The sequence below is a fragment of the Pistacia vera genome, unplaced genomic scaffold (assembly GCF_008641045.1).
Source record: "Pistacia vera cultivar Batoury unplaced genomic scaffold, PisVer_v2 Contig483, whole genome shotgun sequence".
Taxonomy (NCBI): Eukaryota; Viridiplantae; Streptophyta; class Magnoliopsida; order Sapindales; family Anacardiaceae; genus Pistacia; species Pistacia vera.
The window spans coordinates 14,191-41,568 of record NW_022196316.1 but is presented as its reverse complement, the minus strand read 5'-3'; the positions used below and the strand labels follow the sequence as shown (position 1 = coordinate 41,568).

General features: G+C 35.8%; 1 pseudogene; it reads right to left on the bottom strand.

Annotated features, from left to right (window-relative positions):
* The window catches only part of LOC116146753, a 42,008-nt pseudogene extending 15,483 nt beyond the window's left edge, over positions 1–26,525 (bottom strand).
* Between the last annotated feature and the right edge of the window lie 853 nt (positions 26,526–27,378).

The window sequence follows — 27,378 nt, the reverse complement described above, 5'->3', positions numbered from 1 at the left end:
TCTAATATATGTGTATGTGCATGGAAATATGCTCATTCTTTGCTTTTCTTTCTAAATGCAAATGCTTAAATATGAGAATGCATTATCGCATATAAAGATATCATTATGGAACTAGTATTCTCTACCAACAACATTCCCATATTGAAATCAATCATAGATTATTAGACTAAAAATAACTAAAAAATTGGAGGCACTTTTGAGGTAGTCATTCCGCGCAGGTCATATTCAAGAAGGCATATCTCGAGCTATACACATCGGATTGCTATGATCTTGGTCTCATTTTAAATATTAGAGAAAGGGCTACAAACTTTATGTTTCAGTCTCAACCCAGTTCGATGGGTAAGGTGCTCAAACATTACTTAGAATGTCATAGATTTGATAGGGAAACCATGGCAACACGTTTTCTCTTAGGATTTTCATCAAACAATTCATATGCACATGTTACTACCATGTTGGTTACACTTCCACAACTCTCTAATTCAACCAAAATTGTGAGACAAAAAATCACTAAATTGGGTATCAAACCTGGCCGAATTTTTCACTTCTCTACACTCTAAAAATCTCAACACAAAATCTTCCACAACTTCACCAAATCATCACATAACCATACACTACTTCTCATGGCTAGAATTTATACATCAATAAACATAAAAAACAGCCCATAATTCTCTCATAACATCACATACAAACATGCAAAAAAATTCATTCAACACAAGTCTTGCTCAAATTAAGGTTCAAATTAGGTTTACTTACCTTGAATTTGAGCAACTCCAACACTATACTCTCTCTTTGGTAGAATTCTCTCATTCTCAAACCCTAAGCTATACAACCATAAGAATTCAAAACTTTAAAATTTAATCTCACTTCTTGGTGCAAGAATCTTACCTTGGAGCTTAGGATTGAAAATCTATCAAAAGTTAGCCAAATCCTATGATTTCCTTGGAAATTTAATAATGAAATTTGAGAGAATTTGGATAGAGAATGGCTTGAATGGAGGGTAGAGTAGCTAGGGTTTCTCTTCTTCAACTCTTAATATCATAAAATAATTATATTAGATCCCATTTTACCTTTGCACTTTCTAAAATTCCATCCATGTCCCTTAGTCAATTACAATAATATCCTCATTTTTATTATCTTCTCCATGTTATTCTATTTATTTTCACTCCCCATTTTTCAACTAATTATGAGTGAAAAGACCATTTTACCCCTATGAAGGTTTAAGGAATTTTCTCACACTAGTTCAAGATAACTTTAATAAAATTCAACTAAGGGTATAGGGCATAAATAAAGCTACGTACCTTGATGTGGGCGTTACAACATAGATGACGAAAGAAGAAAAAAAAGTTTCTAAAATAAACAGGGCATGCAACTTGAGCCATGGTTCTAATATAAAGGAAGACCCACGAAAGCATTATTAACCATAATACCAAACCAGTAGGATGGATAAGACTTTAAATAACAAGTAAATTGATTAATAGAATGCATCCCCTCAGGCACATTTTCTAAAAAGTTTCTAATATATATATTATAAATTCTCACCTTAATGCTGATCTCATCTATGGTATAGAGAATGGCTCTCTCAAATTCCTTATATGCTTACCATATTTTACTGCCTTCAGCACATGCAAACCAGTAGCATTTATAGCACGCTCAAGAGAGATTTCTTGCCTTTGCAATACCATCAGGTGAAAATTCACGTACAGATGGATCATATTCTTGCATAAATCTCAACAATCACACCAAAGTGAGACAAACTGCATCAGAACAGTTCTAGTCATTCAATTTTACAGAATTACTTAGATAAAGGAACTCCAAAGAATGAATTAATGTTTTTATCCCTTGATTCCACATATATGCAAAATCTGACTGAAAGTAGCAAGAACTCAATTTTCCACAAAAAGTAGGGAAAAAAATGACAACATGCAATAAAACTTCCAAAATGTATTGCCACTTAAAAAAAAAGATTAATGTTAGAAACCCAAAACTTCAATCGCTCAATACAGATAAACACTTCAATGAATAAAGGATTTCTGAATATACTGATATTTTCTATATTGATTTGAGTTTAAAATGAAATACAAACTTCTCATGGAAAATTGTAAAGAGATGACAAAAGATATATGTGCCTAGCAAATCGAGGACTAGAGACCTCCCAACAATTCCCACTAAAAACTATTCTGCCCTCTTTCCTTTCATCTGCCCAAGTTTATACTAACTATTCTAATTTCTCACCACTATCTCCATGTCTTAGCTAACAAACTCTCACAGCCTAACCACTAATTATATCCCTTCTTCTGTATGGTGTTGGTGGTGCTCTATCAATTTCCCTCCCCAGAAGTTTGAAAAAGTTTTATTCTATTGCCCAATTTGGTAGAAAAATTTGATGATGCATAAAAAAGGAACCATGTGTCTTTAAACACCATCACAAATGTAAGAATATTGATATCCATTCTGAATTGCAAGGCCTACAACTAATGAGCCATTTTGTTATTAATAATTACTTATTGGAAAAATTCAGCCATTCAAAATTCGTAGATCCGGCAAGCTGAATTTTTTTTATCAGAAAATTATTTTTAGGAAAATAACTAAAAATACCACAAGTGAGAATTCTTAAGATCACTATGTTTTAATCCATAAATCAATGCATAAAGTAATTCAAAATCCATAATGATAACAAAAACCTACCAGATAATCAAAAACTCCTCTTTCATAAATCTTCTCAATCCCTAGAAATGGCTTAAGTCTTCACAGTTGAAGTAGAGAATCAGCAAGAAACTACCTTTAGCTAGACAGAGCAATAAAATCTTAAAGTATACCCAAAGCTTTAGTATCAATCATGTAGAACAAGAAAAGATCAAAATCTAAAAAATTTAGCTTACCACCTATTTTTATTTTTTTTTGGCTTTGGGGGTAACTATCATCAAGAGGCACGCTTGCTGATTTTCAACATTGAGCTTCATGTTTTAGAGAAACTAATATACTTATACTAAGAGAAATGAGTTTTGCAAGAGGGCACGCAGGCTGTCCATAAAAGCAATGACAAGAGGGAACTCAAAATCTATAAACAAACAAAATCTCAGACAGCCGCAAATTATCGAAAACTAATCTCCTGTAACGCCCGCTTGAGGTACGTAACTCATATTTGCTCATTTTGCCCTTAAAGTTGTTTTTGTGCCCTTAATTAAGTGTGTATGTGTTGAAATTGCTTGAATGCCTTGAAATTGGTGAAGTCTTGTTGAAATTTGTGAAAGGCAGACTTCACCGCGGTGAAGATTCGGCTGAAAATTCTTATGAGTTTCTAGAAAATTCTTATGAGTTTCTAGAAAATTCTTATGAGTTTATAGAGAATTCTTCCTTTGAGGCACAATGACCATTCTACCCCTAATTAGCAGGAAACGTGGGGAGTGAAATGCAAGGAAATTGCATGGAGAATAGTTTAAATGGGGGTGCATTTGTAAAGAATTAAAGGGCAAAGTTAGAATTCCTAAGAAAGAGTAAGGGTAAAATGGGAAAGAGTGGAGAAAATATGAGATATTAAGAGTTTAGCTTTAGAAACCCTTTCATTCTTTCTTTCTTTTCCACCGTCTCTTCCATCCTTCAAGTCTCTCAAGCTTTCATTCAATTTTCCAAGGATTTTTGGAGGGCTTTTGACTAGAAGTTGATACAAGTTGTTCCTAAGCACTTAAAGGTAAGAATCCTTACTCTAGATGTGAATTTTCATTGGTGTAAGAGTAGGATCCTTACTAAGTTTGTGTTAAAGGTTTAAGAGAAAGCACCAAACCATCAAGAGTAGAGAGCTTAAGTGGATTCTACTTGAGGATAAGGTAAGTAAATCCACCTAAGTTGTGATTTGCATGATTGAATGATGTATAGAGATTTGTATATGATTAATGTTTGACCTTTTAATGTTTGAAATGAGTTGATGGATTTATGAATGAGTTCAATGTTGATTTCCGGAGAGATTTCCACCATGAGAATGGTGGATTGTGTTGATAAAATTTGATAGAAGTATGGATAGTTTTAGAAGAATTTGATAGGAATTTTTGAAGTGTGTTTTCTTTGCAGTATGTGTGATGATTTAAAGGAGTTGAACTCCAATTTTGGATGGTTAAGAAAGAAGTATCATTTTAGTTAGAGTAGAGTTTATGTATGCACACATATTGTTTGATGAAATGCCTAAGAGAAGCATGAGTATACATTTCATCTAACAATTATATGCACACATCAACTCTATTTGACTACATTTCTACTCTCTTCTAAGCCACCAAAATTTGGAATAAACACACCAGATTAACGTCAACCTGTCTATGATTCACACTCCATAAATTCTACTCCAATTCTCCATAATTCATGCAACTCTCATCAACAATCAAGTACACACACTACTTCTCATGGATAAATTCTAACCATCATTCATATCCATTCCATCAACAATTCTTCATATATAAGCTTATAATCATAAAAGAAATTCTCTACAATTCATCCAACTCTCTTTCTCTTTGTTCTTTAATGTTCTAATATATGTGTATGTGCATGGAAATATGCTCATATCTTTGCTTTTCTTTCTAAATGCAAATGCTTAAATATGAGAATGCATTATCGCTATATAAGATTATTTGGAACTAGTATTCTCTACCAACACATTCCATATTGAAATCAATCATGATTATTAGACTAAAAATAACTAAAAATTGGAGGCACTTTGAGGTAGTCATTTCCGCGCAGTTCATATTCAAGAAGGCAATCTCGGAGCTATACACATCGGATGCTCTATGATCTTGGTCTCATTTAAATATTAGATAAAGGGCTACAAACTTTATGTTTCAGTCTCAACCCAGTTCGATGGGTAAGGTGCTCAAACATCTTAGAATGTCATAGATTTGATAGGGAAACCATGGCAACACGTTTTTCTCTTAGGATTTTCATCAAACAATTCATATGCACATGTTACTACCATGTTGGTTACCACTTCACAACTCTCTAATTCACCAAAATTGTGAGACAAAAAATCACTAAATTGGGTATCAAACCTGGCCGAATTTTTCACTTCTCTACACTCTAAAAACTCAACACAAATCTTCCACAACTTCACCAAATCATCACATAACCATACACTACTTCTCATGGCTAGAATTTATACATCAATAAACATAAAAAACAGCCCATAATTCTCTCATAACATCACATACAAACATGCAAAAAAATTCATTCAACACAAGTCTTGCTCAAATTAAGGTTCAAATTAGTTTACTTACCTTGAATTTGAGCAACTCCAACACTATACTCTCTCTTTGGTAGAATTCTCTCATTCTCAAACCCTAAGCATATCAACCATAAGAATTCAAAACTTTAAAATTTAATCTCACTTCTGGGTGCAAGAATCTTACCTTTGGATGCTTAGGATTGAAAATCTATCAAAAGTTAGCCAAAATCCTATGAATTTCCTTGGAAATTTAATAATGAAATTTGAGAGAATTTGGATAGAGAATGGCTTGAATGGAGGGTAGAGTAGCTAGGGTTTCTCTTCTTCAACTTCTAATATCATAAATAATATATTAGATTCCCATTTTACCTTTGCATTTCTAAAATTCCATCCATGTCCCTTAGTCAATTACATAATATCCCATTTTTATTATCTTCTCCATGTTATTCTATTTATTCTCACTCCCCATTTTTCAACTAATTATGAGTGAAAAGACCTTTTACCCCTAATGAAGGTTTAAGAATTTTCTTCACACTAGTTCAGATAACTTTAATAAATTCACTAAGGTATTAGGGCATAAATAAAGCTACGTACCTTAGATGGGCGTTACACCATAGATGACGAAAGAAAGAAAAAAAAAGTTTCTAAATAAACAGGGCATGCAACTTGACCATGGTTCTAGGAAATATAAGGAAGACCCACGAAAGCATATTAAAACCATAATACCAAACCAGTAGGATGGAATAAGAACTTTAAATAATCAGTAAATTGATTAATAGAATGCATCCCCTTCAGGCACATTTTCTAAAAAGTTTCTAATATAATATTATAAATTCTCACCTTAATGCTGATCTCATCTATGGTATATAGATGCTCCTTCAATTTCCGTTATATGCTACTATTTTATACTTTCTTTCTGCCTTCAGCAACATGCAAACCATAGCATTTATAGCACGCTCAAAGAGATTTCTGCCTTTGCAATACCATCAGGAAAATTCACGTACAGATGGATCATATTCTTGCATAAATCTCAAGCAGTCACACCAAAGTGAGACAAACTGCATCAGAACAATTCTAGTCATTCAATTTTACAGAATTACTTAGATAAAGGAACTCCAAAGAATGAAATTAATGTTTTTATCCCTTGATTCACATATATGCAAATCTGACTGAAAGTAGCAGAACTCATTTTCCACAAAATAGGGGGAAAAAATGACAACATGCATAAAACTCCAAATGTATGGCCACTTAAAAAAAAAGATTAATGTAGAAACCCAAACTTCAATCGCTCAATACAGATAAACACTTCAATGGAATAAGGATTTCTGAATAATACTGATATTTCTAATTGATTTGAGTTTAAAAATGGAAATACAACTTCTCATGGAAATTGTAAAGAGATGACGAAAAAGAAATTATGATAGCCTAGCAAATCGAGGAGCTAGAGACCTCCAACAATTCCCACTAAAACTATTCTGCCCTCTTTCCTTTCATCTGCCCAAGTTTATACTAACTATTCAAATATTCTCACCATATCTCCATGTGCTTAAGCTAACAACTCTCACAGCCTACCACAATTATATCCCCTTCTTCTGTATGGTGTTGGTGGTGCTCTATCAATTCCTACCTCCCAGAAGTTTGAAAAAGTTTTATTCTATTGCCCAATTTGGTAGAAAAATTTGATGATGCATAAAAAAGGAACCATGTTCTTTAAACACCATCACAAATGTAAGAATATTGATATCCATTCTGAATTGCAAGGCCTACAACTAATGAGCCATTTTGTTATTAATAATTACTTATTGGAAAAATTCAGCCATTCAAATTCGTAACCCGGGCACGCTGGAGGAATAAGTTTAGGTACTGAAACAAAGAGGATCCAATTAACAAAGATCTTTAATGCATAAAACGTAGATGAAACAATAACAAGTTACAAAGAGTAGTAAGTTACGCCCGGAAATTAGAGAAAATATATCTTTACCTCCTCAATGGTCGAAAAAGTGCATAGAAGGGACTTCTTAAAGACCTGAATATGATATAAAAATCTTTTTAAACAAGAGTAAACCTCTATATTTGTAAAAGGAGCAGAATGAAATTCCAACACTGAAGTTTGTGAAACTTCATTGCTCTTAAGCTACTTATAACAATCTCTCATAATTCACAACAGATGAAGGGTAACAACTGAAACTTACAGTAGATATCTCTTTCTCAGGTGCACGACAATGTTCCAAAGCGAGCAAAGATCGAACCCAAAGATCACCAACCCAAGGACAATTTTTCCTAGCCCTGGAATGAACATCCCCACAATATTTCCTACCTGAAGGGAAAAAGAAATGATTAATTGCTAAAATTACAAATACCTAAAACATAAAGAATTGAAAAGAGAAAATATGAGTGAAACCTTCAAGGTTTTATCCAAATAGTGAGTATAACCAAACCAGAGATCACTTGATACAAGAAACTCGGTAATAGCACGTTCATAGAGAAGTTGAACACGGGCTGTATCTCTAGAAGACTGTTCAAACTTCAAGTAGATCTTCAAAAATTTCAAATTAAAATAATATTATTAACACTTTAATGAAGGAAAAATAAAAAAAGGGTAACTTAATGCCACATTGCAAGTTCTTATACAACCCCCCACCCTCAAGAAAAGAAGAAGAAGAAGAGAAGATCTAAAGTTTACATAAACTGATTACTTGTATTAGAAGCAAGAAAGACCATAAGAAATTGAAATTATAATGAAATTTCAATAGCAACTTTGTTGATAAACAACTTGATCTAAAAGCTTAAGCTTGAAAAGGTAAGGGCACAACAATGATATTCAGCTTTGTAACATGCAACTTCACATGTTACATAAACCAAGCCCAAATTCAGATAGAAAGACCAACTGAAATATAGCAGGACGTAATAGATGGGAGACTCAAATCATGACCTCTACACTTTAATATCATATCAAGTTACCATTTAACCTAAATTCTAAAGGTATCACATAAGAACCCAGCATTATCCTTTAGCTGTCTAAAACAATATCTGATAGTAAATGCCATATACCCTGAATTGTTGAAATTTTTCGGAGTCAGATATATCCTACCTTGCAATTTGTTCTTCAAAATCAGCTTGAGCATTATACATCTCCAATGCCTTTTGGTGCGCGGAGGCAATAGTAGAAGGAATCCCATCTAAATCACTTGATTCAATATCTAGAGCAGTCCCCAGTTCGTCCTCCCAAGACTTGTAGGCAAGAAGGATTGTCCTTAAGTTAGCAAGGGGAACAGACAATTGACTGTGAAATATACTTTGGATGCGCTGAACCTGTTTTTCTTTTTCCTGCAAAAGAGCAGTAATTTTCCAAATGTAAATTTTGAAAACAGATACTTTTTCTTGGTACATAGCACTTCATAGGGAAGTGAAATAACAAAATTTATGAACTATACATATGTAATACTTTCTCTCTAGCTAGTATACTCGGAAAATAAATAGTATTATAAGAAAATATATTAATATATATACATAGATGAGTAAGAAATAATGGGCCCATATCTAATTTTTTTTCTTTGTATACCAATCTTTACATAATATAATAAAGTCACAAAACAGTAACTCGACAGTGTCGCCAAACCCTTCCGCTTCTTGACGCTCCAAGCGACTGCATTCTCATCTACTACCTGCAAAAACATTGAAAACAACGGGGTGAGCACTAATTGCTCAGTAAGTAAACCCGCTATGCTACCCTTCTCTCTCCGTTGCTTAAATTTTGAATTTCTTTCCTTACATCACACTTTTCTATTCTTCTTTGTTCTTTCTCTGTTCTTTCTTTTTTCTTTCTCTGCTCTTTCTCTGTTCTTTCTCTATTTTTTCTCTATTTTTTCTCTGTTTTTCTCTATTTTTTCTCTGTTTTTCTCTATTTTTTCTTTATTCTTTCTCTATTTTTTTCTATTCTTTCTCTATTCTTTCCCTATTCTTTCTCTGTATTTCTCTGTTTTTTCTCTATTCTTTCCCTATTCTTTCTCTATTCTTTCTCTATTCTTTCTCTATTCTTTCTCTATTTTTCTCTGTTCTTTCTCTATTTCTAATTTCTCACTACTCATAATAATAGGCATGGTATCATGCATAGGTATGATGCAAATGCACAAATGCATAAAGTGTGCATTTTCTTTTCTATTTTTTTCTTATTCTGTTTCTTTTTCTATACTTCTTTCTTTTCTATTCTTTCTTTTCTTTTCTTTCTTTCTTTCTATTCTTTCTTTCTATTCTTTCTTTCTTTTTTCTATTCTTTCTTTTTGTTCTTTCTTTCTTTCTATTCTTTCTTTCTTTCTTGCTGATCGGACTCGGTTGAGGCATAAATTTGGAACCTTGGCCGTGTGAGTGTATTCTCTAATTCCGGGTACAGTCCTCATCCACATGCACTTCTAACGGACTGTACAATTATGAGGCCACTCACTAAAGGCGGCGTGCATGCGGGGCTATGTCACTCACGGGTTCCCCATCGCAACAACCTTCTCTTCTTTTATCTTTTTACACTTCTTTAGATAAAATTTCAGATTTGAACTTCTTTAATATTTCTCATTTCTTTCTATTTGTTCTTTAACTTTAATGTTCATTATTGCTCTTTAATGCTCTTATGAGTATGTATGCATGTATATGGGCTCATGCTTATTATTTTTCTAAATTCACATGTTTGGATGCAATAATGCAATCTGGAATGTGAAATGTCATTCTCTACCATCTACCAACTCATCTCAAGACATCAAAATAAATACATGTATGCACTTCTCTTGACATTTCATCAAACAATTTATATGCACACATAACTATTTGGTACATTTACTATCTCTTCTAAGCCACAAAAATTGGAAATAAACAACCAAGATTAACGTCAAACCTGTCTATGATTCACACTCCATAAATTCTAATCCAATTCTTCCAAATTCATCCAAACTCTCATCAAACATCAAGTACACAAACACTACTTCTCATGGATAAATTCTAACCATCATTCAATATCATTCCATCAACAATTCTCTATATAGCTTATACATGCATAAAAGAATCTTTACAATTCATCCAAACTCTTTCTCTTTGTTCTTAATGTTCTAATATATGTGTAGTGCATGGAAATATGCTCATTCTTTGCTATTCTTCTAAATGCAAATGCTTAAAATGAGAATGCATTATCGCATATAAAGATATCATTAGGAAATAGTATTCTCTACCAACAACATTCCCATATTGAAATCAATCATAGATTATTAGACTAAAAATAAATAATAAATTGGAGGTACTTTTGAGGTAGTCATTCCGCGCAGGTCATATTCAAGAAGCATATCTCGAGCAATACACATCGGATTGCTATGATCTTGGTCTCATTTTAAAGATTAGAGAAAGGGCTACAACCTTTATGTTTCGGTCTCAACCCAGTTCGATGCGTAAGGTGCTCAAACATTACTCAGAAGGTCATAGATTGATAGGGCAACCATGGCAACACGTTTTCTCTTAGGATTTCATCAAACAATTCATATGCACATGCTACTACCATGTTGGTTACACTTCCACAAACTCTTAATTCAAACAAAATTGTGAGACAAAAAATCACTAAATTGGGTATCAAACCTGACCAAATTTTCACTTCTCTACACTCTAAAAATCTCAACACAAAATCTTCCACAACTTCACCAAATCATAACATAACCATACACTACTTCTCATGGCTAGAATTTATACATCAATAACATAAAAAACAGCCCATAATTCTCTCATACCATCACATACAAACATGCAAAAAAATTCATTCAACACAAGTCTTGCCAAATTAAGGTTCAAATTAGGTTTACTTACCTTGATTTGAACAACTCCAACACTATACCTCTCTTTGGTAGAGTTCTCTATTCTCAAACCCTAAGCTATACAACCAAGAATTAAAAATTTAAAATTAATCTCACTTTTGGTGCAAGAATCTTACTTGGATGCTTAGGATTGAAAATCTATCAAAAGTTAGCCAAAATCCTATGAATTTCCTTGGAAATTTAATAAAGAAATTTGAGAGAATTTGGTAGAGAATGGCTTGAATGGAGGTGGAGTAGCTAGGGTTTCTCTTCTTAACTTTTATAATAAAATATATATTAGATTCCTATTTACCTTTGCACTTTCTAAAAATTCCATCTATGTCCCTTAGTCAATTACAAGAATATCCTCATTTTTATTATCTTCTCATGTTTTCATTTCTTCACTCCCCACTTTTCAAATAATTATGAGTGAAAAGACCATTTACCCTGATGAAGTTTAAGGAATTTTCTTCACACAGTTCAAGATAACTTTAATAAAATTCAACTAAGGGTATTAGGGCATAAATAAAGCTATGTACCTTGATGTGGCGTTACAACATAGATGACGAAAAGAAGAAAAAAAAGTTCTAAAATAAACAGGGCATGCAACTTGAGCCATGGTTCTAGGAAATATAAAGGAAGACCCATGAAAGCATTATTAACAAAATACCAAACCAGTAGGATGGAATAAGACTTTAATAATCAAGTAAATTGATTAATAGAATGCATCCCTTCAGGCACATTTTCTAAAAAGTTTCTAATATATATATTATAAATTCCACCTTAATGCTGATCTCATCTATGGTATGGATAATGGCTGCTCAAATTCCTTGTATGCTTCCCATATTACTGCCTTCAGCAACATGCAAACCAGTAGCATTTATAGCACGCTCGAAGAGATTTCTGCCTTTGCATACCATCAGGTGAAATTCACGTACAGATGGATCATATTCTGCATAAATCTCAAGCAGTCACACCAAAGTGAGACAAAATGCATCAGAACAAGTTCTAGTCATTCAATTTTACAGAATTACTTAGTAAAGGAACTCAAAGAACGAAATTAATGTTTTTATCCCTTGATTCACATATATGCAAATCTGACTGAAAGTCGAAACACTCAATTTTCCACAAAAAATAGGGAAAAAAAAGACAACATGCAATTAAAACTTCCAAAATGTATTGCCACTTAAAAAAAAAGATAATGGGTAGAAACCCAAAACTTCAATCACTCAATACAGATAAACACTTCAATGAACAAAGGATTTTGAATGATATGATATATTCTATATTGATTTGACTTTAAAAATGGAATACAAACTTCTCATGGAAAAATGTAAAGAGATGACGAAAAAGAAATATATGATAGCTAGCAAATCAAGGAGCTAGAGACCTCCAACAATTCCCACTAAAACATATTCTGCCCTCTTTCCTTTCATGCCCAAGTTTATACTAACTAATCATATATTCTCACCACTACTCCACGTGCTTAAGCTAACCAAACTCTCACAGCCTAACCTAATTATATCCCTTCTTCTGATGGTATTGGTGGTGCCCTATCAATTTCCACTCCCCAGAAGTTTGAAAAAGTTTATTCTATTGCCCAATTTGTGGAAAAAATTGATGATGCATAAAAAAGGAACCATGGTCTTTAAAACACCATCACAAATGTAAGATATGTATCCATTCTGAATTGTAAGGCATCACAATATGAGCCATTTTGTTATTAATAATTACTTATTGGAAAATTCAGCCATTCAAAATTCGTAGATCCGGCAAGCTGAATTTTTTTATCAGAAAATTATTTTTAGGAAAATACTAAAAATACCACAAGTGAGAATTCTTAAGATCACTATGTTTTAATCCATAAATCAATGCATAAAGTAATTCAAAATCCATAATGATAACAAAACCTACCCGATAATCAAAAACTCCTCTTTCATAAATCTTCTCAATCCCTAGAAACGCCTCAAGTCTACAAAGTTGAGTAGAGAATCAGCAAGAAACTACCTTAGGTAGCAGAGCAATAAAATCTTAAAGTATACCCAAAGCTTTAGTATCAATCATGTAGAACAAGAAAAGATCAAAATCTAAAAAATTTAGCTTACCACCTATTTTTTTTTTTTGGCTTTGGGGGGGTAACTATCATCAAGAGGCACGCTTGCTGATTTCAACATTGAGCTTCATGTTTTAGAGAAACTAATATACTTATACTAAGAGAATGAGTTTTGCAAGAGGGCACGCAGGCTGTCCATAAAAGCAATGACAAGAGGGAACTCAAAATCTATAAACAAACAAAATCTCAGACAGCCGCAAATTATCGAAAAACTAATCTCTGTAACGCCCGCTTGAGGTACGTAACTCATATTTGCTCATTTGCCCTTAAAGTTGTTTTTGTGCCCTTTAATTAAGTGGTATGTGTTGAATTGCTTGAATGCCTGAAATGGTGAAGTCTTGTTGAAATTTGTGAAAGGCAGACTTCACCGCGGTGAAGATTCGGCTGAAAATTCTATGAGTTTCTAGAAAATTCTTATGAGTTTCTAGAAAATTCTTATGAGTTTATAGAGAATTCTTCCTTTGAGGCACAATGACCATTCTACCCCTAATTAGCAGGAAACGTGGGGAGTGAAATGCAAGGAAATTGCATGGAGAATAGTTTAAATGGGGGTGCATTTGTAAAGAATTAAAGGGCAAAGTTAGAATTCCTAAGAAAGAGTAAGGGTAAAATGGGAAAGAGTGGAGAAAATATGAGATATTAAGAGTTTAGCTTTAGAAACCCTTTCATTCTTTCTTTCTTTTCCACCGTCTCTTCCATCCTTCAAGTCTCTCAAGCTTTCATTCAATTTTCCAAGGATTTTTGGAGGGCTTTTGACTAGAAGTTGATACAAGTTGTTCCTAAGCACTTAAAGGTAAGAATCCTTACTCTAGATGTGAATTTTCATTGGTGTAAGAGTAGGATCCTTACTAAGTTTGTGTTAAAGGTTTAAGAGAAAGCACCAAACCATCAAGAGTAGAGAGCTTAAGTGGATTCTACTTGAGGATAAGGTAAGTAAATCCACCTAAGTTGTGATTTGCATGATTGAATGATGTATAGAGATTTGTATATGATTAATGTTTGACCTTTTAATGTTTGAAATGAGTTGATGGATTTATGAATGAGTTCAATGTTGATTTCCGGAGAGATTTCCACCATGAGAATGGTGGATTGTGTTGATAAAATTTGATAGAAGTATGGATAGATTTAGAAGAATTTGAGAGGAATGTTTGAAGTGTGTTTTCTTTGCAGGATGTGTGATGATTTAAAGGAGTTGAACTCCAATTTTGGATGGTTAAGAAAGAAGTAACATTTTAGTTAGAGTAGAGTTTATGTATGCACACATATTGTTTGATGAAATGCCTAAGAGAAGCATGAGTAGAAGTAGAGAACCTTACTTTATGCAACTTAGCATATTTGCAGTTCATGAGTGCATATAAGAAAGATTCTCAGCATGAGCCATCCATATGCATATGTTTATATGTGTAATCATCAAAGAAAGAAATATGAGTAATGGGAAAGAAACACTCTAAGACTAATGATAAAGAAAAGAACTAATTCTCTTAGAATAAAGAGAAAGAAAGAATTAGCACTAGAGAATAAAATGAATAAAAGTGCTAAAGAAGAGAAAAGAGAATAGGTTGTGCGATGGGGAACCCGTGAGTGTAGAATTACCCGCATGTAAACCGCTGTGAGAGAGCGGTCTCCACCATGAGAGAGCGGAATGAGAATGAGAAAAAGAATTCATATAGCCCGTGAGAATACATGCGGATGAGGGCTATACACGAGAAGAGTACACTCACATGGCCAAGGGTTCCGACTCTATGCATTAACCAAGACCGATCGGCAAAGAATAAGAGAAAGAATAAGAATAAGAAAGAATTGAAGAGTGATACACGGGGATAGTGGAGTAGAGGATTTACTTACTAAGCATCTTTGTGCTCACCCCGTTGTTTTCTATGCTTTTACAGGACATAGGTGAGGACGTGGTCGGATGGACGTCGACAAGCGGGGAGACTTGACTACACTGTCCACTGTTTTGAGAGTCTTTTTGTACAAATGATATTGTACTGTGTAAAGAATGTATATATTCAGTAAATAAAATTTTTGGGTCCAACTATTTTGATAAGTATACGTGTATTTTTATTAATATATTGTATGAATATGATAGTAGAAAGAAGTCATTACATTTTGGTATCAGAGCAGTGATTTTGGGATGGGACAGTGTGTCATTCTCGCCGCCATGACGTTCCTTAGCCGACCACTGTAAGTTAAATTCTTTCCTTACTAGTGTGTTATTGAAGTTGATGTGAGAATGGTTGTTTTGTAGATGAGATGTGGAACCCGATCAAAGGGTCAGAGGTCAAGGGATAAAGGGGAATCCTCTAATTTGCCAAATCCTATGCCCCCTCCCTTGGATGAAGCTAGGATTCGGGGTATCATACAACAAGTTTTAGTAGAGAGTCAGGGAAGAGTTCAAACCTCTGTTCAAATACCGACCACGAGTGCCGGAAGAGAAAAACCGGTATCTCCCCCAGTACAGAATTAGATTGAGCCGATTTATGGACTTCCGAGCCAGCACCAGTCATCGAAATTTAAAGGTACAGCAGACCCTTTTGTGGCAGAGGAATGGTTTAAGTCCGTTGAGCGTGTGACGACCTTGTTTCCTATGACAGACTGGGAGAGGATCCGGTATGCCATTTTTCTGTTTCAGAGAGATGCCCGAATCTGGTGGGAATTAATGGAAGAGACTCATGATATTACAACAATGACTTGGGGAGACTTTAGAAGAGTGTTTGAGGCTGAGTATCAAACGGTTGACCGGGTTCATGAGAAGATACAAGAGTTTATTAATCTGAAGCAAGGGTTGAGTATTGTAATAGCTGCTTCTTACTCAAATACTCACAAAAATATACATAATGAAAACACATATAAGATAGTAATAAGAGTTGGGCCCAAATTTTTCTTTTATTAAACATACACATTCTTTACACAAAATTTGTATCATGTACAAAAGTTATCAAAAATATGGTGGACAGTGTAACCATTTCTCCTCGCGTGATGACATCCATCCGACCATGTCCTCACCTAGATCCTGCAAAAACATAGGAAATAACGAGGTGAGCACAAAAACAATGCTCAATAAGTAAATCCTCGACTCATCTATCCCCGTAACTCTCTTTAATTCTTTCCTTACAATTCTCATTTACTCTCTCTTTTTACTTCTCTCTATTTTCTCTTTCTCATAACTCTTTTCTACTTCTCATAACTCGTTTCTACTAACTCTCTTTTGTGAGTCACGGCCTCATCTTACCGGAGGCACGGCCAGGACTCGCTCTCGCTCTCCGTGAATTCTACTCGTTCTAGCTGATCGGACTCAGTTATGCATGGATTCGAAACCCTTGGCCATGTGAGTGTATAAACTTTCTCTCGGGTACTCTTGGGTATAACCCTCATCCGCATGTACTCTCACGGGTTACACCACTTTTCTCTCTCATACTCAAGCTGCTTTCTCTCTTTGCGGCATACATACGGGAATACTCTACCCTTTACTCACGGGTTCCCCATCGCACAACCTACTCTATTCTCTTTTTCTCTCTTTTCTCTTAATGAAGCTCACACTCAAAGTTCTCTATTCTTTCTCTACTCTCTTTCTCTAATGCCTAATTAATGCATATGGATGACTCATGCTCAGTAATGCACTCATGAAATGCAATTATGCCAAGTAGCAAAATTTAAGGCTTTCTACTCTTACTCATGCTTCTCTTGAGCATTTCATCAAACAACTCCTATAGGGTTTGCTCAAAACTTCCTTCAACTTCAATCAAAACTCAACTCAACATCATAAAATCTCAACACTTCTCATATTCCAATATATTCAATACTCATCAATAACTAATAATCTCATCTCAACAAAGACTGTATTTCCAATATTCCTCAAGTCTCAACCAATTTCAAGGCAAACACTCAACCAACCCAACATACCATTTCAATTAAAGGCCAACCAACCAACCATGACAACATACAAACTCAATTGAAGCTAAATCAATGAACATTTAAGTAATACAACAAATCTTAAATATGTACCTCAAGTGGGGCGTTACAATTCTCCCCCCCTTTAAAAGAATTTTGTCCTCGAAATTCACATGAATAACTCCCGGTATCGATTCTGCATGTCTTGTTCTACCTCCCATGTGGCTTCTTCTACCTTGTGATTCCTCCAAAGGACCTTCACTAGCGGAATACTCTTGTTCCAGAGCTCTTTAACCTTTCGATCTAAACTGGACCCTCTTTATACACAAGATTCTCTACTAAATCAACATCTTCTATACTCAAGATATGGGAGGGATCACTTACATACTTTCGCAGCAAAGAGACATGGAAAACGTCATGTACCTTGTCCATACTACGTGGTAGTGCTAATCTGTAGGCAACCTTCCCAACTCGTTGCAATACCTCAAATAGACCAATATATTTTGGTGCTAACTTCCCTTTGCTCCCGAAGCGCATTACTCGTTTATAGGGAGAAACTCTCAAAAATACCTTGGCACCCACTTGGAACTCCACTTCTTTTCTGTTCAAATCGACATAACTTTTCTATCGATCTTGGGCTTGCTTTATTCTCTTTCTGATTAATCTTACATCCTCTATCATTTTCTGAGTCATCTCTAGCCCAAGAGCTGTGCTCAACTCACCCTTTTCGCCGATCTCATCCCAATGTAGTGGAGACCTACATCGTCTACCATACAACGCCTCATAAGGCGCCATCTTAATTGTAGACTGATAACTGTTATTGTAGGCAAACTCCACCAAAGTTAACATTTCATGCCATGACATTCTATAATCCATGCATTAGGCTCTCAACATATCCTCAAGAACCTAATTTGTTCTCTCTGTTTGGCCATCCGTCTGAAGATGATAGGCAGTACTGAATGCCAAACGGGTACCCAAATTTCTCTGTAAACTAGTCCAGAAACCTGAGACAAATTTAGAATCTCTGTCTCACACTATAATCTTGGGCACACCATGTAACCTGACTATCTCTTTCATGTAGATCTAAGCCAATTGATCCATGGTGGTACTCTCCTTTACTGGAAGGAAATGGGCGGACTTAGTTAATCTATCCACAATCACCCATATAGCATTATATCCTCTCTGTACTCTAGGGAGACATGTGATAAAATCCATCGAAATGCTCTCCCATTTCCATTCTAGAATACTAAGTGGCTGAAGCAACCCTGATGATCTTTGGTGTTCTGCTTTCACTTGTTGGCAAGTTAGACATTTAGCTACAAACTCTGCAATGTTTTTCTTTATACCTGGCCACCAGTAGCCTTTCTTTACATCTTGGTCGCTCCAGGATGGGCAATGTATGATGTGTCATGAGCCTCCATAAGAATTCTTTTTCTCAACTCACCGTCCTGAGGAATACACAACCAATTTCTAAAATAAAGGACACCATCTACCTAGTGGAATTCTGTTACCTTGCCCTCCTACACTTGTTGAACTATTTTCTGACACCACTCATTGGCCACTTACTTTTCTTTGACTTCTTCTAATAAGGTAGACTGAACCTCTAACCTAGCAATCCTTCCCGGAATCACTTCAATCTGTTCTCTACACAACTCTTCCAGTAGCTCTTTTTGCTTAGTGAGCCGGGACAAATAGGCTTTTCTACTCAAAGCATCGGCTACTATATTGGCTTTTCCCAGTTGATACTTAATCTCACAATCATAGTCTTTAACCAGCTCTAACCACCTTCTCTGTCTCATATTCAGCTCCTTTTGACTGAAGAAGTACTTTAAACTCTTATGATCAGTGTAGATGTTACTCTTTACACCAAAAAAGTAATGCCTCCAAATCTTTAAGGCAAAGACCGCGGCCGCCAATTCTAAGTCACGCGTAGGGTATCTCGTCTCATACTCTTTCAATTACCGAGAGGCATAGGCTATTACCCTACCTAACTGTATTAACACCGCGCCAAGTCCTTGCAATGAGGCATCCATATAAATATCATAATCTACACCCTCTTATGGTAACACTAACACTGGAGCTGTTGTTAACCTATTCTTCAACTCTTGGAAACATTCCTCACAAGTTTCTGACCATACAAAAGGAGTCTTCTATTTGGTAAGAGCTGTCAATGGTTTAGCCAATTGGGCGAACCCTTCAACAAGTCGTCTGTAGTAACCTGCCAGGCCTAAGAAACCTCTGACCTCTTTTACTGTCTTCGGCCTCTGCCATTCAAGGACTGCCTTTACCTTACTCGGATCTACTAAAATCCCTTCCTTAGACATAGTATGGCCCAGAAATATTACTTGATCGAGCCAAAACTCACACTTAGAAAATTTAGCGTACAACTGCTTTTCCCTCAACTGCTGCAGCACTATTCTCAAATGTTCCTCATGCTCTTCTTTCGATTTGGAATAAACCAGAATATCATCAATGAACACCACTATAAACTGATCCATACAGTCATGGAATACCCGGTTCATCAAATCCATAAAAACTGCTAGGGCATTTGTCAAGCCAAACGACATCACTACAAACTCATAATGCCCATACCTTGTACGGAAAGCAGTCTTAGCTATATCCTGCTTGGCCACTCTTACCTAATGGTACCCTGACCTCAAATCAATCTTGGAGAATACTGCTGCTCCCTTCAATTGGTCAAACAAATCATCTATTCAAGGTAGCGGGTACTTATTCTTCACTGTCACCTTATTCAGCTCTCTGTAATCAATACACATCCATAGTGACCCGTCCTTCTTCTTTACAAACAGAATTGGGGCTCCCCAGGGAGAATGACTCGGTTGGATAAAACCTTTATCTAAAAGCTCTTGGAGTTGCTTCTTTAATTCCTGAAGCTCTGCTGGGGCCATTCGGTAAGGGGCTTTGGATATGGGTGCTGTTCCTGGTGCTAGTTCAATACTAAACTCAACCTCTCTTTTCGGTGGCAAACCTGGTAAGTCTTCCAGAAACACATCTAAAAATTCTTGAACTACCGACACCCTCTGAATTTCTGACTGTGGAACATCACCACTTTGTACTACATGAGCAATGTATCTAGAACACCCATTTCTCAACATCTTTCTAGCATTTACACTACTAATCAACATGGTCAACTGATGGCCCTTTCCAAAACTAAAATTATGTCCACTATCGAGATTAAATCTCGCTTTCTTCTTCCGACAATCAATTTCTACTCCATACCTCCCTAGGAAATCCATGCCCAATATCACATCAAAGTCGGGTGGTGTGCTGTCGTAGGCAACCAAGATTAAAAACCTTCCTAACCTAACTGTTGAACTGTAAATAGGGTAAGCAAGGGTCGATCCCACGAAGAGTCTCTAGCCAAATTTTCGAAGATGTGAACAAGGTTGGGGGGTTTTGAGTAAAACAGAAAACAATCTTAGCAAAAACAAAAACAAAAACAATTCGAAGCGAAATCAATTAATATAACGAAACTTGGTCTCAGTCAACATCCACCATCGGAATCTTACAACTGATCATTGATGCAAAATTAAATCAATTCATACCTGAATATTCACTGTTGGAACTATTTTCCTATCTCTCCTTAATTCTAATTAATTAAGAAACAAGCGATCTTAATTAATCTTACCACTAAACAACCCTAGACAAGCGCTCAAGATTTAATCTAGTGGCAGCCTTAAGAATTAGAGAAATCGATGAAGCTAAACAACACAAACTCAAGCGGTTGTATTTAATTTAGTTGAGTGTTCTTCTTAAGATTACTAATTCCTGACGCAGTAAATTATTAACCTTAATTGCTTCACAAGTTAGAGGGATCAAACAATTATGGATTTGATATCTAACTTAGCAGTAGATTGCAGCAATTAATAAACTAGTAGGCCGCCTAGTAATTAAACGAAACAATCATAAAATTAGGCACAGAAAAACATCCAATACTTAAACACAAAAATTGAACACTAAGAAAAATAGATTAGATCTCACAATTTATTGATTCCGAGGCCTCCGTTTCCTTTGACCAAGTTATAAAAGTTTTAGCCGCTCATGGCCATAAACAAAACTCAAAAGAAAGAAAAAAACCAAAGAAGAGAAGAGAGGGGCATGGTATCTTTTTCAAAACCTAATATGCTCTCCTTAACAAAAATCCAGTTCAAGTATTTGAATCCCACTAAATCTCCTAAAAGAAATATTCTAATATCCTAAAATAACATTAATCCTAATATGATTCTAATTAATTGATAATAAGATAAAGTCCTAAAATAAAATAGGAAAGTGCTGATTCTGAGCTGTAACTTGCGTGCCACATGTCTTCAAATCTTTCAATAATAAACTGCCCAATTGATTTGTATGACAAGGCAGAATGCTCCAGGACGTCGGCAGTGCAGGTGCGTTAACTTCAAGCCCGATTACAACCTTGATTAAGCAAGTATCTCTCCAAACTCAAAACATGAAAGTTGTAGATATCTTTCCTACGGTTCCACAGAATTTTGAATCATCTCAATCGGAGCTCGGATGAGAGAGTTATGCCCAGATTACGAAACAATGTCGAAATTGTCTGAATTCACCTAATTAGTTCCGTTTTGCAATTAACACCTTCATTTGCTTCCTAAATCAAAATAGAATAATAATGAGTATATTTAAGCAGCAAATAAGTATAAAAGACTAGACATTAAGGGGGGTAAATATGACATTTTGCATTCTCATCAAATTCCCCCACACTTAGCTTTTGCACATCCTTGGGTAAACTAATTCAAACAAACGCTACACTCAAGTCATATCAAGAACACCATCATCTCAAGTCATATCCAGAACAACCAACATGATGCATATGAAACAATTATTATCATGCATATTCATACCTAACTTAGGAAGCAGCAAAATAAAATAAAGTAGAGTTATGACATTCATCTCTCTTCACATTTCCACAATTGCTCTCAATCAGTCAATGCAAACAGGAAACTAATCACAACCAATTCATGTACAACCCCCTCTCAACTTTTCCTCAACTGTTTCTCTTTACTACTACAACTAGGTAGCAAACTAGGGAATTATTATTATTTTTTTTTTCTGTTTTGAAAAGAATGAGTGCATTTTATGCTCCATCTCATTTCATGGTTGTGTTATGAGCGAGTGCGTTTTACCTCCATCTCGATTCCCCACATACCTTTCTTTTCTTTTTCCTATTTGCTTAACCCAAATTTAGGACTAGCTTAGAGAAACATTTTTTTTTTTTTTTTTTTCTAAGGGTTGTTTATACAATCCTCAATCATGCTTCGTCGCCAAGTCCACACAACTTCTCAAGACATATTGTTTCAAAACTACAGAGATTCAAATCTGATTAACTCTATTTTATGAAAGATTGCTAACATCCTAAGTCAAGGAATATGCTCAACACAAAGTCAAGTTACTATTTCATGCATCACTAGACGTTCAAAGACATGACTTAAAGCATAAACCTTCCTAAAAAACAAAAAACTATTTGTATTTTTTTTTTTTTTTAACAAATTAAAACACAACCTAAATCCCTTCCCCCACACTTAAAGCTGACATTGTCCCCAATATAAGATGAAATGCAAAGAAAAGGCAAAAATAACCAAAATTAAAATGCAAGAAAAAGAAAACAAACTCCCCTTGGGTTGCCTCCCAAGCAGCGCCTTTGTTTATTGCCGTTGGCTCGACTCAAGGCTGTCCTCTTCAATCTAAATAAGTCGGATCCTCAAGGTCCAATCTTGCCATATTTTCTTCTTGGAGACCTTCATAGAAAGTCTTAAGTCTATGGCCATTCACCTTGAACACTTTCGAAGTTGCTAAACTTTGAATTTCTACTGTACCACGAGGAAAAACATTAGTAACAACAAAAGGTCCAATCCAACGAGAACACAACTTACCCGGAAACAAACGAAGTTGTGAATTGTATAGAATGACTTTTTGACCGACTTTAAACTCCTTCCTAGAGATCATCCTGTCATGAAAAGCCTTCGTCTTTTCCTTGTAAATCCTTGCATTCTCATAGGCATCATTGCGAATTTCATCTAACTCTTGCAGTTACAACTTCTTATGTTCTCCACTTTCATCCATCTTTATGTTAAAACTCTTGATTGCCCAATAAGCCTTGTGTTCTAACTCAACTGGAAGATGGCATGCTTTCCCAAACACCAACTGAAAAGGTGACATACCAATGGGTGCCTTAAATGCAGTCCTATACGCCCATAAGGCATCATCCAAACGCAAACTCTAGTCTTTTCTACTTGGATTGACCGTCTTTTCAATGATGGACTTGATCTCTCGATTCGACACTTTCGCTTGTCCACTAGTTTGTGGATGATAGGCAGTAGACACCTTGTGGGTCACATGATACTTTTTNTGAAAGAGGTGGTGGTGAAGAAGCAAATGAAAGGGTTTCTAAAGCTAAACCCTTAATATCTCATATTTTCTCCACTCTTTCCCAAAATACCCTTACTCTTTCTTTGAAATTCCATCTAAGACCTTTCATTCTTTGCAAACACAACCCCAATCAAACTATTCTCCATGCAATTTCCTTACATTTCACTCCCCACTTTTCCTGCTAAAAAGGGGTAGAATGGTCATTGAGTCTCAAAAGGAAGAATTCTCAAAAACTCAAGGGGAACATTCAGCCGAGTCTTCGCCCTGGCGAAAGCTCACAGAAGCTACACAGGTTGTAGCACCTCCTCATCGCCGCGGAGAAGATTCTTCTTCGCCTTGGCGAAGACTATAACCTTAGTATTTCGCCAAGTCTTACAAATTTTCAGGGAAAACACTCAACCAAACCAAGACACCTTTTCATCCAAGGATAAACCAAACAATATTAACAAGATACAGACTCAAATGAGGATAAATCGATAACATTCAAGCCATTCATCAAATCTTAACTACGTACCTCAAGTGGGGTGTTACATAGGTAGTAGAAACCTTGTGGGTCACATGATACTTTTTCAGCAAAGCCTCCACAGTTCGATTGCAAAAGTGAGTGCCTCGATCACTTATTAGAGCTCTTGGAACTCCAAACCTGCAGAATATGTTAGACTTGATAAAATCTGTAACAACTTTAGAATCATCAGTCCTAGTGGCTTTAGCTTCCACCCATTTCGAGACATAATCAATAGCAAGCAAAATATAAACGTAACCAAAAGATATAGGAAACGGTCCCATGAAATCGATGCCCCAAACATCAAAAATTTCACAAAATAGTATGGGGGTTTGTGGCATCTCATTCTTTTGGGATATATTACCTGTCCTTTGACAATTATCGCATGACTTACAAAAAGAGTATGAATCTCAAAATAAAGATGGCCAAAAGAAACCACATTCTAGCATTTTTCTCACTGTCCTCTTAGCTCCAAAGTGACCTCCACATGCATAAGAATGACAAAAGGTGAGAATGGAAATAATTTCATTTTCATGAATGTACCTTCTTAATACTTGATCTGTACAATGCTTCCATAAGTAGGGGTCATCCCACACATAGTATTTGGCATCACTCTTGATCTTGTCTCTTTGAGCCTTAGACAAACCAGGAGGAAAGATGTTAGTAACCAAAAAATTTACAAGATTTGCATACCAAGGTAATGTCACACTCGTGGAGAACAATTGCTCGTCAGGGAACTTTTCTTGCAAATGAAGTTCATCCTCCACGTGAACTAGATGACTCAAATGATCTGCGACACTATTTTCTGTCCCTCTTTTGTCTTTGATCTCCAAATCGAATTCACTTAAGAGAAGTATCCACCTTATTAACCTCGATTTTGCCTTTTTCTTCATCATCAAATAACGCAAAGCTGCATGATCAGAAAAAACAATAATTTTAGTACCAAGCAAATGAGATCGAAACTTTTATAAAGCAAAAACAACAACTAAAAGTTCTTTCCAGGGTGGAATAATTATTGGGCATGATTCAAAATCCGGAAGAATAATAAATGGCATGAGATGCTTTTCCATCCTTTGACCCAAAACCGCGCCTACTGCATAATCACTTGCGTCACACATTATCTCAAAAGGAATGTTCCGTAAAGGGGCTGGATAATGGGTAGAAGTCAACAGTTCCTTGAGCTTGTCAAACGCCACTTTACCTGCCTCATCGAGCTCAAAAACCACACCTTTTGCAGCAACTTACATAGGGGTAATGCTATTTTGGAGAAGTCCTGATGAATCTTTGATAAAAACCTGCATGTCCAAGAAAAGACAGAACTTCCCGCACACTAGTGGGGTAAGGTAAAGATTGAATAATGTCAACTTTGGCTTATCTACCTCAATGCCCCGAGATGAAACCACTGACCCAAAACTAGACCTGATCTACCATAAAATGACAATTTTCAGAATTAACACAAGGTTAGTTTCTATGCATCTTTGAAGAACAAGTGTAAGGTATGCAAACAATTATCAAAAGAGTTTCCTAAACTGTGAAATCGTCCATAAAAACTTCTATGATAGCTCAACATAATCTGAAAATATGCTAACCATACACCTCTGGAAAGTGGCTGGGGCGTTGGAAAGACAAAGGGCATGCGGTGATATGCAAAAGTTCCGAATGGGCATGTAAAAGTCATCTTTCTGATCCTCCAGAGCAATCGCAATCGAAAATAACCTGATAACCATCAAGGAAACAATAGTAAGAATGACCAGCTAACTTTCAAGCATTTGATCATAAAAGGTAAAGGAAAGTGGTCCTTGCGGGTTACAGTATTAATTTCCTGTAATCTATACAAACCCGCCACCCATTTTGAACACGGGTAGGAACTAACTCCTCATTCTGATTTTTCACAACAGTTATTCCGGTCTTTTTAGGAACCACTGAACAAGGCTAACCCAATTGCTATCTGAAATGGGATAAATCACTCCAACTTCAAGAAGTTGCAGGATCTCTTTCTTCACAACATCCATCATAGGTGGGTTCAATCTTCTTGTGGTTGACGGAAAGGTTTTGCCCTTCTTCAAGCAAGATGCGAGCGTGCATGTAGACGGGCTAATTCCTTTAATATCTACAATTTTCCAACCAATTTCCGTCTTATGCTCCTTAAGGACCTGACAAGTTCTCTTCTTGCGATGCACTAAGTTTGTTGGAGATGATCACTGGTAACATTTCTCTATCCAAGGAACACGTACTTGAGGTAAATAGGGAGAGGCTTCAAACCTGGAATGGGAGCCTGCAAAATAGAAGGTAAAGGCCTCTCATTAAAAATTTGTAATGCAATATAGGAACGTTACCGACTGTTACGTAACTTTGGAGAATCATTCAACGTCTAAAATAGTTTCTTGCATATCAATAATCAAGGCAAACTTCGCATTCTCTTTCTCAAGATGATTACTAATGGCAACTTCCAATCTGTCTTCTCCATCAAGTTCAATAACCTCCTGTGCTAAAGAATCAATCACATCAATAGAATAAACATGATGTCAACATCATCATCAGGATATTTCATGGCATCATAAATATTAAATGGCAATTCACCACAAATTCCATGGTAAGTATGCCAGTATGAACATCTATCTTAGTCTTGGATGTCTTAAGAAACGCTTCCTAACAAAATAGGAGCAGTTTGATCACCATTTTCCATATCAAGCACATAAAACAGTGGGGAAAACTAAGTCATTAACTTGTACTAGAATATCCAAAACTACACCTTAGGATAGGCATTAGATCTATCAGCCAATTGAATCACAACACCGTTTTATTCAAAGGCCCAAGTTTCAAAGAAGCATATATAGAGTATGGCATGACATTTATAGAGCTCCTAAGTCTATCATGGCCTTCTCAAAACTAGTGTTACCATCATACAAGGGATAGTAAAAATACCTGGATCCCTGCACTTCGCTGGAAGTTTTCTCTGAATCACGCAGAAACATTTTCTCCCACTGTCACCTTTTCACACCCCTTAAGTTTCTGTTTCTCTTAAGTGTGCACAATTCTTTCAAGAATTTAGCATAACGAGGTACTTGTTTAATAGCATCTAAGAGTGGAATATTTACCTCGCATCTACGAAAAGTCTCATATAATCTAGTTCGCTCATCTTTTCTAGATTCTGCCAAAGCTTGAGGAAAAGGTGGTAACGGTGTATAGTCGGATAGAGGCAAAAACTTACGGTAGGAACACCATCGTTGTGGGAACGTTGTTGGGAACGTTGCTGTCTACAACTACATCTTTCTCCTTTCTCCCTTCGACGATGCAGGGGCTGCCTTTGTGGAATCTCAACCCTTTACGCTTCTCAAGATGATTGCACTTGAATTCTCTTGGATTGACCACCGTTTGAGAGGGTAATTTCCCCGAACTTTGCACTCCAGCTTAATGATTGTGGTTGCCATCTACCCTATCTGAT